Here is a 15,046-nt window from a genome sequence, read left to right as displayed (position 1 = left end):
TGACCACTGGAAAATCGCTGAGGCAATAGCAGCACGGCTGGTGAATGTGCGGCCACGGAGAGTGTCTTTCATTGTTGGAAAAAACCAAAAGTCACTGGGAGCCAGGTCAGGTGAGTAAGGAGCATGAGGAATCACTTCAAAGTTGTTATCACAAAGAAACTGTTGCGTAACGTTAGCTCGATGTGCGGGTGCATTGTCTTGGTGAAACAGCACACGCGCAGCCCTTCCCGGACGTTTTTGTTGCAGTGCAGGAAGGAATTTGTTCTTCAAAACATTTTCGTAGGATGCACCTGTTACCGTAGTGCCCTTTGGAACGCAATGGGTAAGGATTATGCCCTTGCTGTCCCAGAACATGGACACCATCATTTTTTCAGCACTGGCGGTTACCCGAAATTTTTTTGGTGGCGGTGAATCTGTGTGCTTCCATTGAGCTGACTGGCGCTTTGTTTCTGGATTGAAAAATGGCATCCATATCTCATCCACTGTCACAACCGACGAAAAGAAAGTCCCATTCATGCTGTCGCTGCGCGTCAACATTGCTTGGCAACATGCTACAAGGGCAGCCATGTGGTCGTCCGTCAGCATTCGTGGCACCCACCTGGATGACACTTTTCGCATTTTCAGGTCGTCATGCAGGATTGTGTGCACAGAACCCACAGAAATGCCAACTCTGGAGGCGATCTGTTCAACAGTCATTCGGCGATCCCCCAAAACAATTCTTTCCACTTTCTCGATCATGTCGTCAGACCGGCTTGTGCGAGCCCGAGGTTGTTTCGGTTTGTTGTCACACGATGTTCTGCCTTCATTAAACTGTTGCACCCATGAACGCACTTTCGACACATCCATAACTCCATCACCACATGTCTCCTTCAACTGTCGATGAATTTCAATTGGTTTCACACCATGCAAATTCAGAAAACGAATGCTTGCACGCTGTTCAAGTAAGGAAAACGTCGCCATTTTAAGTATTTAAAACAGTTCTCATTCTCGCCGCTGGCGGTAAAATTCCATCTGCCATACGGTGCTGCCATCTCTGGGACGTATTGGCAATGAACGCGGCCTCATTTTAAAACAATGCCCATGTTTCTATCTCTTTCCAGTCCAGAGAAAAAAAATCGGAGGCCCTAGAACTTGAATGCACATCGAAAGACTATGAAAATGTTGAATATTGTGAATCTCAACATGACTCACTAATTAGTTAAGTCAAAAATTCACGTTTTGTACAACTCTAGAGGAGTACAATATTAAAGCTAGACACATACTTTTGGAATTAGATGCAGTTTATCATGAAACCAAATGGTATCAGTTTACAGGAAATCACCTCTTTTACTTTCTGAATCATTCCATTTTTTTCGAAATATTAGAAGCGCATAGTATTGAAGTTACGCATATCAACTACTGGAATTAGGTTCAGCTTATCATGAAAACACATGGTAGAAATTTCCAGGAAGATATCAGTTTTTTGAGTTTTTAAGAAAAAACCTTTTTTTGTAGCCCTTAATTTTTTTTAAAACTAGTTAGATTAATAAATCTTTGTTATTAAGCTATGAAGTCGAGATACCAAAACTAAATTCATGATACCAAGTTTCGATATTGTAAAGCTTCAACACACCTAGATAAAAACAAAAAGTTCAGATGCCACCATCGATTTTGTTTGGAAAGCTATGGAGTTCAAAATTTAAGAGCTATCGGGCTAAGAATTTTATAGAGCGTAAATAATTTTGTAGTCACGAAGGGTGCTGGCTGGGTACTGCAGCCAACGCTAGAAGCAGTTTCGATGCAAGCGTTCCCTCAGCCGCTCGCACCAAGCCTATATAAAAAACGAGGTGTCTTCACCTAGGAGGTTATTCGACCGTTGTCCGTCTTACGGGAAGGTGCAACGCTCTACTGCGAATCTGTCTTCGCGTACGCTTAGACCTAGAATGGGATTAACAATGGGTGACATCACTGTGTTTCGGTCGAATGCGTGTAACTGGTGGTACGGTCGAATGCGTGTAACTGGTGGTAGTATGCGAAAGAGAACTTACTTGGATTAAGAATTTCTCTGGAAATCCCGTGTTTCTTATCTGTGTTCCGCTTTGTGTGCCGCCTGCTACACTGCAGAAAACTACGTGATGTCTGAAGTGTCCGAAATAATTCTCCACTTTTAAGGCGAGCAGCTAGCTTTTTGTACATGGGAACATACCCTAGCCGGCCGGGGTGGCCGAGCCGATCTAGGCGCTACAGTCTGGAACCGCGTGACCGCTACGGTCGCAGGTTCGAATCCTGCCTCTGGCATGGATGTGTGTGATGTCCTTAGGTTAGTCAGGTTTAAGTAGTTCTAAGTTCTAGGGGACTGATGACCTGAGAAGTTAAGTCCCATTGTGCTCAGAGCCATTTGAACCATTTTTGAACAAACCCTAGAAATCGCCTGTGAACTGTTTCACGTGCTATGTACAGTAACACAGGCTTTAATAATTTTCATACTTATTCTTGTGCCTGTGAACATACATAATGACGTATTGTTTCGTTAAACGACTTTTATTAATCGTCGTGGTTCGTGATACCTTTGCATTTTTCTTAGAAAGTTAGAACATTTTATTTAAGTTTAGGGAGCTGAGAAGTGGACCAGTGGAACTAAGACTGGGCACAGTATGCTCTCCATCGCTTTCTAATAGCTGTACGCACAAATAGTTTTCGGGTTATTGTAAAAGGTTGTGGTATCCAAAAATCGTTTCCACTCACAAAACAGAGATCAAAGCACCCCATGACTACCATATCAACGACTCAGAACTGGAATCGGTCAACTCATATAAACATTTGGGTGTAAAAATTTTCAAGGATACGAAATGAAACGACCGACCAACGGCCTTGCAGCAGAGGTAACACCGGTTTCCATCCGATCACCGAAGTGCTGTCGGGCTTGGCTAGCACCTGGATGGGTCACCGTCTAGGTCTGCCGAGTACTGCTGGACGCTGGGGTACACTCAGCCCTCGTGAGGCCTATTGAGGAGCTACCTGCTTGAGAAGTGCCTGCACCGGTCACGAAAACACGACGGCCGGGAGAGCGATGTGCTGACCACATGCCTCTCCGTATCCGCATCTGGCGACGCCTAATGGCTGAGGATGACAAGGCGACCGGTCGCTACCGTTGGGCCTTCAAAGTGTGTTTGGAGGATGTTTTTTTTTTTCTTTTTCAATGGAACGATCATATAAGCTCAGTCCTATTCTACCCATCGCCCCAATCTGCATGTGATCGAATTGTGTGCATGTGTTCGTGTGTATTGGTGTGCTGGTGTGTGGATGGATGCAGTTAAATGTAAATTAGTGAACAGCTACTGCGGAAGACGGCCATGCAGAAAAACACTGAAGTATTATCGTATGTGCGAGGGTTATTCGGAAAGTAAGGAACGATCGGTCGCGAAATGGAAACCACAGTAAAAATCCAATGAAGTTTGGCACAGGTGTGTTGGGCAGTGTCTCTAGTACGCCCGTCGATCGCGTTACGTCGATCTTTTTAGTTCTGAGCACACAGGGAGCACATAAAGATACCTAGAACAATAGTCTCCCGCCAAGCACGAGGGTCTGGTGAGAAATTTCGCCTGAAGCTATGCAGACAACATTACATAAATGTCGTGCCTTTTCGTCTTCAAGACAATTCTCAGCCATATTCTGCAGGGGCAATGAAGATGCTCCTGCATCGTTTTCAATTGGAAATGTTTGATTACCCGCAATACAGCGCGTAATTGTCTACCTCTTAGTTTCATCTCTGCTCACATAAACTGCTGGGTATGAAGACAACATTTTGCCACAGACAACGAGCTATGGGCCAGCATAGAGAATTGGCGGAAAGCACTGGCGGCTGCCTTCTATAACGAGGGTATTGGATAGTTGGTACAACGCTACGACAAACGTCTAAGTCGAATCGGCGACTATGGATATAAGTAGATGGAAGTTGTAGCTAACTGTTGCAAATAAAACAGTTTTGATTTTCACTGTGGTTTCCATTTCGCGACTTATCGTTCCTTACTTTCCAAATTGCCCACGTATATCTGACACTGCAATTAATTGAGACGGTGATCGCTCATTTTCTTTTGCCGTATTTCGAACCTGCATCTTCGCTATTTCTTTTCAAAGATCCAGATTACAACCAAATTAACATGCCTCATTGTTATAAGTTGTCCGATAGTACGAACGAATATAAAATACCTTCCTATTACACACTCTACCACCCAGCCAGCAATGACATGAGGCACTTTGGTTTCTTTCTGCGCTTTCCAGGCCAACGACACCGCAACGTACGTGTGCACGAGCGTCGGATAGTGATCTCGCATGCCGCTGGCTGTGCTCAGGAAGTTGGTTTACACGCGCTTCCCGTTAACGCCGTTTGCATGGGCAACCGGCTGGCGCGCCGCGCAGGCCGGATTCCGCTGCGCGACCTTTAACCGCAGTCTCACGTGTCGCGAGCTTTTCTCGCCAGCGTGCTTTTTTTCTCCCGCGCGTACGTGCCGGCAAACGCAATCTCTATTATAGGCACGCCACCAGAGCTTGCCAAACCGCGATACGCCGCCTCCACTTGCAGCGGCTGACGTGGGCGTCTGCACATTCGCATGATGTAAATGCCGTTTGTCTCTAGTCGGCGAGGTCGAGCTGAAATACACACGTGTCATCTTGACATCGTCCCTTCTGCGAACAAGAGAAAAGAAAACAAAAACAAAAAAACTAGGAAAGGCTCAAGAAGACTCACATAAAGGTAATAGTCGCTTTACCTCTACATCTACATCCGTACTCTGCAACTCAATGTGAAGTGCACGGCAGAGGGCACTTCTCATTCCACCATTTCTTAGAGCTAGTTCTCCTTCCATTAACGCGTGTAGCGCAGGGAGAATGGTTGCCTAAGTGCGCACTGCCATTGGTCTAATTTTTCTACATGTGAAAGATGATGTTTACTCAAATTTCGCTAGTAGCGCCATTATGAGGATTCAGATCACATTTGTTTTAAATACAAGCTCCAATACCCGCAAGCATTAGTTACCTTTGAGACAGGACGCGGTGAGTTGATCTTAGTGAAAAATCCCTTTAGGGCGACGCCATCATCAACACCTCACTGAGCTTGAACGAGGATGTGCAATAGGACTACGGGTAGGTGGTTGTTGCTTCTGCGGCAGGAATATGGTCACCGTACATGATTGCTGGCAGTGGTGGTCACGCGAATGTACGGTCACGAGAATACCGGCCTTCGGACGGCCACGTGGCACTACCGAGAGAGAAAACCATCGAGTTTGGCATATAGCTCTGGCGTGTCGTACTGCATCTGCAGCAACAATTCGAGCAGCAGCTAGCACCGCAGTGACACAAAGAAGTGTTGCAAATCGGTTACTTCAAGGACAGCTCCCAACCTGACGCCCTGTAGCGTGCATTCCTCTGACCTCACACCATCGGCAGTTGCGACTTCCGAGGTGTCAAACGAGAGTTCTTTGGAGGGAAGGGCGGACGTCTGCTTTGTTTTATTTCGGTGTCAACGATTGCCGTTTGTTGGTAAGGAGGAGACCAGTTGAGGGTTGTTGTATGTGAACCGGGGACCTAGAAACGACGGAGAGGCTCCGTCCCCGCCGCAGCCGCAGTGGTCCACAACCCCACTACTACCGCAGCCCACTTCACCCCTCCGCCGTCCCACACCGAACCCGGGGTTATTGTGTGGTTCGACCCCCGGTGCCGCCCCCCTCCCCCCCCCACCAGGGAACGTCTCACACCAGACGAGTGTAACCCCTATGTCTGCGTGGAAGAGTAATGGTGGTGTACGCGTACGTGAAGAACTTGTTTGCGCAGACATCGCCGACATAGTGTAGCTGAGGCGGAATAAGGGGAACCAGCCTGCATTCGCCGAGGCAGATGGAAAACCGCCTAAAAACCATCCACAGACTGGCCGGCTCACCCAACCTCGACACAAGTCCGCCAGGTGGATTCGTGCCGGGGACCAGGCGCTCCTTCCCACTCGGAAAGCCGTCCGTTAGACCGCTCAGCTAACCGGGCGGGCAGTTGAGGGTTTGCAACCAATCTGTCTGTATCCTAGACACACTGGACGTACACCTGGAGTTATGGTCTGGAGTGAGATTTCGAATGACAGCAGAAGCACGCTCATGGTTATCCCTCCCTCCCCCCCCCCCCCACACACACACACCCCAACTGCAAATCTGTACGTCAGTCTGTTGTGCTGACATTCTTGAATAGCATTCCAGGGAATGTTTTCCAACAGGATAACGCTCGCCCATGCACCGCTGTTGTAACCCAACATGCTCTACATAGTGCCAACATATTGCAGGACATTATCGCATGACAATTCCTGTCATCCACAAACGAGCCGTCCTTGTACTGACTGACCAAGTGCAACAGGCACGGAACATCATCCCACTAACCGACATCTGGCAGCTGTACAACACAATTCTTGCACGTTTGCACACTTGCATTCAACATTCTTGCGGTTACACCGGTTAGTAATGTACCAGTATTTCACATTTGCAATGGCGTATCTCGCCCTTACGTTAACTTGTGATCTTGAAATATTAATCACTTATATATGTTTGACACACAAATGGATTCCCAAAATTTATTTACCCTACACTAATTATTTTTTGGTGTTGCGATTTTTTTTCCGTCAGTGTATATTCCTAGTTTCATCAAATAAACTAGTTCTGAAAACTTTGTAAGTAGATTTTCTCGGAACAGTTTTTGACTGTCTTCAAGCATCTGCCACTCAAGTTTCTTCAACATCTTACTGACAATACAATAATGAAAATTTATTATACTTTAATTTTTGACAATTCTTGGTTGTAACAGCCAAGTAACTACCTGCTGTGTGAATGATGGATTTAATGAAAGCAGATGTAAGTATTAAACCTGTAAATATTATAAGTCTAATTTTAATTCATGTACATAATTTTACTGTTTATTGACTGAGGATCATTTATATTAATGAAACTCAAGTTTTTCTAATTACATTTTTGTAATGTGTTTATCTGACATGTTCCACACCCAGGAGGATCCCCTCTCTTGTAGATCTATGGAATGAATAATTAATCTAATCTAATCCATATAATCTGATCTGACACTCTGTCTTTCACGGCTCGAACAGACCTGAGGCCGTTCGTGTTGCCCTTCTCTGTGTACGTTCAATTTCCCCTTGTTAGTCCTGTTTGGTGCGAGTCCTACACACTTGAGAAATATTCTAGGATGAGTCGCGCGAGTGATTTGCAACCATCTTCTTCGTAGGTGACTGCATTTCTCTAGTGTTTCACCGATAAACCGAAGTCTGCTACCCACTTTACTCACGTTTAAGCCTTTGTGCACTTCATGTCTCTGCTAAGTTTTAAAGTATTTGTGTGAGTTTACAGATTCCAGGTGCGACTCACTAATATTGTATTACAGAAAACTGCGTTTTCTCGTTTTGTGAAGAGCACAACTTAAATTCTTGAACATTTAAATAAAGTTTCCAAAATTGCTACCACTTGGACTTCTTGTTATAGGATATATATCAGCTTTTTTTCAAACGGTACTTCATTATAAATAATTGCAGCATCCGCAAAAAGTCTGGAATTACTATTGATATTTCTATAAAGTCAGGCATGTACAATATGAACAACAAGTGTCTCGACATACTTCCTCGTTAGGATGATGCAAAGTTGATAATGAATTTTGATCGTGAAGACCCGAAGGGCTCTTCAACTGCTTAATCAGAAAGGTTTTTTTTTTGCGCAGTGTACAACAACTGTACCTGAAGTGCACCAGTTGAGTTTGATGACCGTAAAGCGTTGTGTGATTGGTGTGGGTGTATGTTCGTGTTGTATGATGATGACACAAGAAAGAGCGTGATACCTGGTTCCGGCACAGAGACTACTCCGTTACAATACCACAAGAGAACCGCCGGGCTTAACGAATGACGGGTCGAATCACATGTCCTCACTTCATGAGGCACTGCAGGGAGGTTTGGAATTAATCCGGGACATCGTCTCAGATTCTGGTCATCAGACTATTTATGCTCAACCTCTCCTCTTCTCGTATCCCTGGTAAGATGGCAGGTGGCTATGGCGAAATGTGTAGATCACATCCACATCTACATCATACTCCGCAAGCCACCTAATGGTGTGTGGCGGAGGGTACTTTCGGTACCAGTATCTGATCCTTCCAACACTGTTCCACTCGTGATTAGTGCGTTGGAAGAATGACTATCAGTAAGCCTCAGTATTGGCTCTAATTTCTAGAATTTTCTCCTCGTGGTCGATATTCGGGATGTATGTGGGGGGAAGTAATATGTTGTCTGACTCCTCCTGAAAAGTGCTGTCGCGAAATTTCAATAGTAAATCTCTCCGTGATGCACAACGTCTCTCTTGTAACGTCTCCCAGTGGAGTTTGTTTAGCATCTCGGTAACGCTCTGTTGCCAGCTAAAAGACCCTGTGACGAAACGCGCCGCTCTTCGTTGGATCTTTTCTATCTCCTCTATCAGTCCTACCTGATATTGGTCCCAAACAGATGAACAATACTCAAGACTCGGGCGAACAAGCGCCTTATAAGCCACTTCTTTCGTGTATGAGTTACATTTCCTTAAGATTCTTCCGATGAATCTGAGTCTTGAGTCTGCTTTTCCCACTATCTGTTATATATGGTCATTCCACTTACGGTCGCTCTGGATAATTACGCCTAGATATTTTACGGCAGACTCTGTCTCCAGCTGTTTGTCATCAATAGTGTAGCCAGTACAATAGTGGGTTTCTTTTCCTAATTATGCGCAATATGTTATATTTATTAACGTTCAGTGCCAAAGTCTGCACCATTCATCAATTCTTTGCAGGTCGTTCTGCAAAATTCTTACTATCTTCTCGCGTTGCTACTTTGATATAAACAACTGCATCATCTGTGAATAGCCTTAAATAGCATCCGACGCCTCCTACTAGATCATTTATATACATATTTCGAACGGCAAAGGTTCTATCACACTTCCCTGTGGTACTCCGGGTATTAGATTTACCAATGTCGATTTAGTTCCGTTAAGAGAGACGTGTTGAGTTCTGAATCTAATTGCAGGTCTGCTGCGATACTCCGTAAGCACGTATTTTTTTCATTAAACGGCAATGCGGGACGGTGTCAAATGCCTTACTGAAGTCGAGGATCACAGCATCAACCTGAGCGCCGTTGTCCAGTGGGCTGTGGATCTCATTGAGGAACAGAGCGAGCTGAGTTTCGCAGGATCTCTGTTTGCGGAATCCATGTTGATTTTTGTAGAGGAGGTGTTCATTTTCCAAGAACGTCATTATTTCTGGACATAAAATATGTTCCATAATTCTACAACAGATTGACATCAACGATATAGATTTATAATTGTGTGGATCTGTCTTACGGCCTTTGTTAAAAACGGGAACGACCTGATCTTTTTTTTTTTGCAGTCATTAGGCACCTTTAGTTACTCAAGCGATCTGCGTTAAATTACTTGTAGAAGGGGAGCAAGTTCTTTCGCATAATCTTTATAGAATCTTATAGGTATCTTATCTGGTCCTGAAGCCTTTCCACTACTAAACGATTGCAGCTGCTTTTCGATTCCGTGATCGGTTATCTCAATATCTGCCATTTCGACTTTCGCACGACGATTGAAACGACAGACAGTGTTACGATCTTCAGCGGTGAAACAACTTCGGAAGACCGAATTCAGTATTTCGGCCTTCTCTCTGTATTTTTCCGTTTCGCTGCCGGCGTGGTCGCTGATAGAATGAATAAATGATTTTGATCCACTTACTGATTTTACATACGACCAAAATCTCTTAGGGTTTCACTCAGGTCGCTTGACAACGTCTTACTTTCAAAATCATTGAACGTTTCTCTCATTGCTCTCCTTACACTCATTTTCGCTTCAGCTTTTGTTTGTCAGCCAGGTTATTACTTCTCTTGAATCTGAGATGAAGTGCTCTTTGTTTACGTAGCGCTTTTCTAACGTGGCTATTACCTTACTCGGAACATACTTGTCTATGGCATATTGAACGAGGCCTTTAAATTTTTCCCATTTGTTCTCCACATCTTCGTCCGATTATTTGATGCTGACTGATGTCACCCATGCTGAGAAAATATATCTTCCTACCTTTCTTAACATTTCTTGTAGGACTCGTCGTCATAGATGCTGTCACAGCCTTATGATCACTGATACCTTCCTCTACGTTAACTGATTCGGTAAGTTCAGGTCTGTTTGTTGCAAGGAGGTCTAAGACGTTACCCTCGCGAGTTGGTTCTCTGTCTGCTCAAAGCAATTTTCGGACTAGACATCCAGAACAAATCCACCGGATCCCCTGTCTATGGCACTAGTTATGATGTCATAACACTCCAAATCTATACCTGACAAGTTGAAGTCACCCCTATTACAACGACATCTTCTTTTTCTTCTTACTTCTCTTTCTTCATCTCCTCTATTTCCCTTTCTTCTTCTTCTTCTTCTTCTTCTTCTTCTGTTGCCGCAAATTGTACTTTGCCAACAGTCATACTTTTAAATCTATCATATACCTAGTTTGGAAGTAAGAAGGGTGAAATTCAATTCATTTTCCTTAGAAATATTCTGAGTGGTTGGTCAACATTCTCAAAGCATCTTTCCAAGTCGGCGAAAAAGTGAATCCTCGAAGTAATAAAGGAAACCGCAGTGGTGCCGATGCTTCAGTGCTGTAATCTGCACCTCTGGGAATCGTGCTGCCAGCCTTATTGGTGGAGCACAGTCGGCACAAGTGACGCTGGCGCGCAGGTGCACACTGCTCTGAGGGGAAGCGTGGGACACGACGCAGCAGGCAAGCCTCTGAGCTGCGCGCCTTTGCCACCACTGCTCCTCCACCGATCTGCAGGAGGACTGCTCTTACAAGAATATAATTCGAGAGCCAAAGCTAGTACAAGTCAGCTTTATAATTCAGATCTGCACGAGCGGCCACTGTCTCATCAAATCCAGAAGACAGCAGAATAACTAATTAGCGATGATTTGGACTCGAAGAAAAAGTGAAGGAAAAACTCGAGTGATGTTTTCCCAAGACCATGAGATTAAAGAAGTTTCAACGATGATGTTTGTTCCTTTGCCCTGTGGATGTTGCGGACTCAGCTAAATTGTTTCCAAACAGGTAGTGGCTTGGTGTTGACAGTTTTTAGGAGTGAAGCCTGGACGGGTGGCACTGAAGAGCCTTTAATGGAACAGCGTTACTTAGCATGACGCGTGGTGTCTTATGAAAATGTGGTTTGAGTGATTTACGAATATGTAATAGTGCTCATGTACAAAGAGAGATGCAACCAACACTTTGTCGAACCATAAGATGGGTGTTTAGCTATTATTATAGCCTTAAATATATAAAAGAACATCAAATGTAAATGGCCTGAGCTTGAATGATACCTGTCTTCTTTTACTAGTGCATGTTACTGGTAAGATCGGCTACGCAAAATATCCCTATACTGATTCCCTAACTCCCAAGAATGACTCTGCAAGTAGGGGCTATGTCTGCTTGCCTGCAACAAGTACCAAACACAAAATTTCTGATTAGTGGGCCAAATTTATTTAAATATTAATTAATTAAGCCGGCCGAAGTGGCCGTGCGGTTAAAGGCGCTGCAGTCTGGAACCGCAAGACCGCTACGGTCGCAGGTTCGAATCCTGCCTCGGGCATGGATGTTTGTGATGTTCTTAGGTTAGTTAGGTTTAACTAGTTCTAAGTTCTAGGGGACTAATGGACTCAGCAGTTGAGTCCCATAGTGCTCAGAGCCATTTGAACCATTTTTTTAATTAATTAAAGGGATGAAAAGGCACCATCTCACAGACCATTTGATGATTTAATAAAATACCAATCCATATATTGGATATACAATAATCAGCGTAAATTTCATTGAAACATTGGCCGGCCGTTGCGGCCGAGCGGTTCTAGGCGCTTCAGTCTGAAACCGAGCAACCTCAGATGTTAAGTCCCATAGCGCTCAGAGCCATCAGAATCTTTCCTTTTTCATTGAGACATTGCTAAGATGAGATGCAAAGTGACTGGTTTTAAGGATCCTGAATAGCGAGAGGAATGGCGCTGTGAGATGTAATAACAACGGTTCAAATGGTTCAAATGGCTCTGAGCACTATGGGACTTAAAAGCTATGGTCATCAGTCCCCTAGAACTACTTAAATCCGAACTAACCTAAGGACATCACACAACGCCCAGTCATCACGAGGCAGAGAAAATCCCTGACCCCGCCGGGAATCGAACCCGGGGACCCGGGCGTGTGTAATAACAAAGAATTTAGAAATAATTCACATTTATTTTCTCATTAACAGTAACACACACACACAGAAGTTAAAAAACACGTAATTGGGATGCTAGCGCGTGCATCGACACATGGTACAGTATGCAGAGCAGCATCTGGACCCATATATGTGGGGCAAGACTGCTAAATTACTGGATACTATTTATTAAGATCACACACACCACGTTCACATTATACACTCACACAACGAAAGAGAGGATTTAGGAAAAAAAGCTTCCCTATTCCACATGTAAACTCATTGGGTCATAGCGCCACTGCCTTTAAAGGTCAATTTCAGAGAACAAAGTCCACTTCTAAAATCCCGTAAAACTCAGTAATATTGTAAATAAGCTTACGAAACAAGAACACATTTTCTCCTTCATGAAACTGAGACTTCAATTCGAACACGAGAGATGTTTACATCGAACTGCAGCCTTAAAAGAAACACACGTGGTGAACCAGAGTACGGGCTACTAAGTCCGTGGGAATGAAACACAAATTGGACGGTAAGTTAAATAAAATTTTGCGCAAGCATTCCACAAGGAACACAACACATTCATACATAATACGCTAAACTAACTAAAGCTGTACATCACGCGGTGGCACCGCTCGTCCACGCCAAGTTACAGCTGCACAAAAGATCTCATCGAATAAACTGAATATTGCTGAAATTAACACCGCTCCCTTATTGAATTATTTGGTACGGCGAGATTATCGATGCCACCCAGCAGAGTGACTACCGGAAACTCAAACAAAGCTCTCTCGCATTTCAGTTCAGCAAACAGAGATGTTACTCAGAGCATCCGTACTAAATGGAAGAATAACCTATGTCGTCTCTGCCGTCCGGGATCCACTCACGGTGGCCGGAATAGCTCAGAGCGCGTAATTGGTTTTTTGCCTGTACCAATCTTAGAATGGCTGCTGACCAGTGTCCACTAATGTCTCTCTGACCCAACGTAGCCGTATTCGAAGCTCTACACAATGGTTGGCTACACTGCGCGTAACATTCATAAAACCTCGTAGTGGCTCACTGGAACCGTTACATTCAAAGCTACATCTACACAGGTACTGCGCAATCCACCGTACGGCGCGTGGCGGAGGGTACCCCGTACCACTACTAGTCACTTCCGTTTTTGTTCCACGCGCAAAGAGCGCGAGAGAAAAACGATTGTCTATATGCCTCCGTATGAGCCCTAATTTCTCGTACCTCATCTTAGTGGTCCTTATGCACAGTGTATGTTCGAGGCAGCACTACAGTTCTGTAGTCAGCTTCAAATTCCAGTTCTCTATATTTTCTCTTAAGTGTTCCCCGAAAAGAAAGTCGCCTTCCCTGCAGGGATTCCCATTTGAGTTCTCGGAACATGTCCGTAACACTTGCGTGTTGTTCATACATATCAGTAACAAATCTAGCAGACCGCCTCTGAGTTGCTTCCTTTAATCCGACCTGGTACGGATCCCAAACATTCGAGCAGTACTCAAGAATAGGTCGCACTATCGTCCTATAAGCGTTCTCCTTTACAGATGAACCACACTTTCCTAGAATTCTCCCAATAGACCAAACCATCATCCTCACATGCTCAATCCGTTTCACATCGCTTTGCAACGCTACGCTCGGATATTCAAACGACGTGACTGTGTCAACCAGGTGGCTAATAATGGCGAATGCGAACAACGTGTCTTTCCTACTTATCGACATTAACTTACATTCTCCTACATTTAGAGGTAGCTGCTTTTCATCACAACAACTAGAAATTTTGTCTAAGTCATCTTGTATCCTCCTACAGTTGCTCGATTTCTACACCTTACCGAACACCACAGCATTATCAGCAAACAACCGCAGATTGCTGCCCACCCTGTCCGCCGGATCATTTATGCATACAAAGAATAACAGCAGTCGTCTCACACTTCCCTGGGGCACTCCTGACGATACCCTTGCCTCTGATGAACACTCGCCGTCGAAGGCAGCATACTTCTTCTTCTTCTTGTCCTTCGGCACTACAGTCCTTGGAGGGCCTTGGCCTCCTCAACGATCTTCCTCCATATCTCTCTGTCCTCAGCTTTTTTCTTCCATCCACGGATCCCATCTTGGCAAGGTCAGCCAGCACATTGTGCATCCACCTTGCTCTTGGTCTGCCCTTCCTTCTGGTGGAATACAGTCTGACATCAGTTATTCGTTTGGGCATCCTGTCTTCCGTCATCCTCTCCATACGTCCTAACCGACGTATTCTTTGAGATTTGATAAATTTCACTATAACTTTCCCTTGTATAAGTTCTTGCATTTCATAAATGTATCTCGCTCTCCAACCTTCTGCCTCTCTCACAGGCCCATAGATTTTTCGCAAGATTTTCCTTTCAAGAACAGCAAACAGGGTTCTATTATTTAAGAAGTCTTCGAGCCACTCACGTATCTGTAAACGTATTCCATGTGCTCGTACCTTCGTTGACAGCCAACAATTGGGCACGGTGTCAAACAATTTCCAGAAATCTGTTGCCCTTCATCCATTGTTCGTAGAATATCACGTGAGATAAGGATACGTTGAATTTTCCACGAGTGATGCTTTCTAAAACCAGGCTTATTCGTGGACATAAGATTCTCAGTCTCAAGAAAATCTATTATATTCGAAATGAGAATATGCTCAAGGATTCCGCAGGACAGTCAAGCTGCTCTGTTGTTCCATTCTGGAAACAGCTTTTCTACAAGGGTAATTTGACGGAAGGTCGACCCGGTGGACAGTGTACAGAAAGTGTGGCCGATGTGACGTGGCGTTTTTCGTTATGA

Source organism: Schistocerca serialis, chromosome 9, assembly GCF_023864345.2.
Source record: "Schistocerca serialis cubense isolate TAMUIC-IGC-003099 chromosome 9, iqSchSeri2.2, whole genome shotgun sequence".
NCBI classification, from domain to species: Eukaryota; Metazoa; Arthropoda; class Insecta; order Orthoptera; family Acrididae; genus Schistocerca; species Schistocerca serialis.
Note: the sequence above shows the minus strand (reverse complement) of the source record.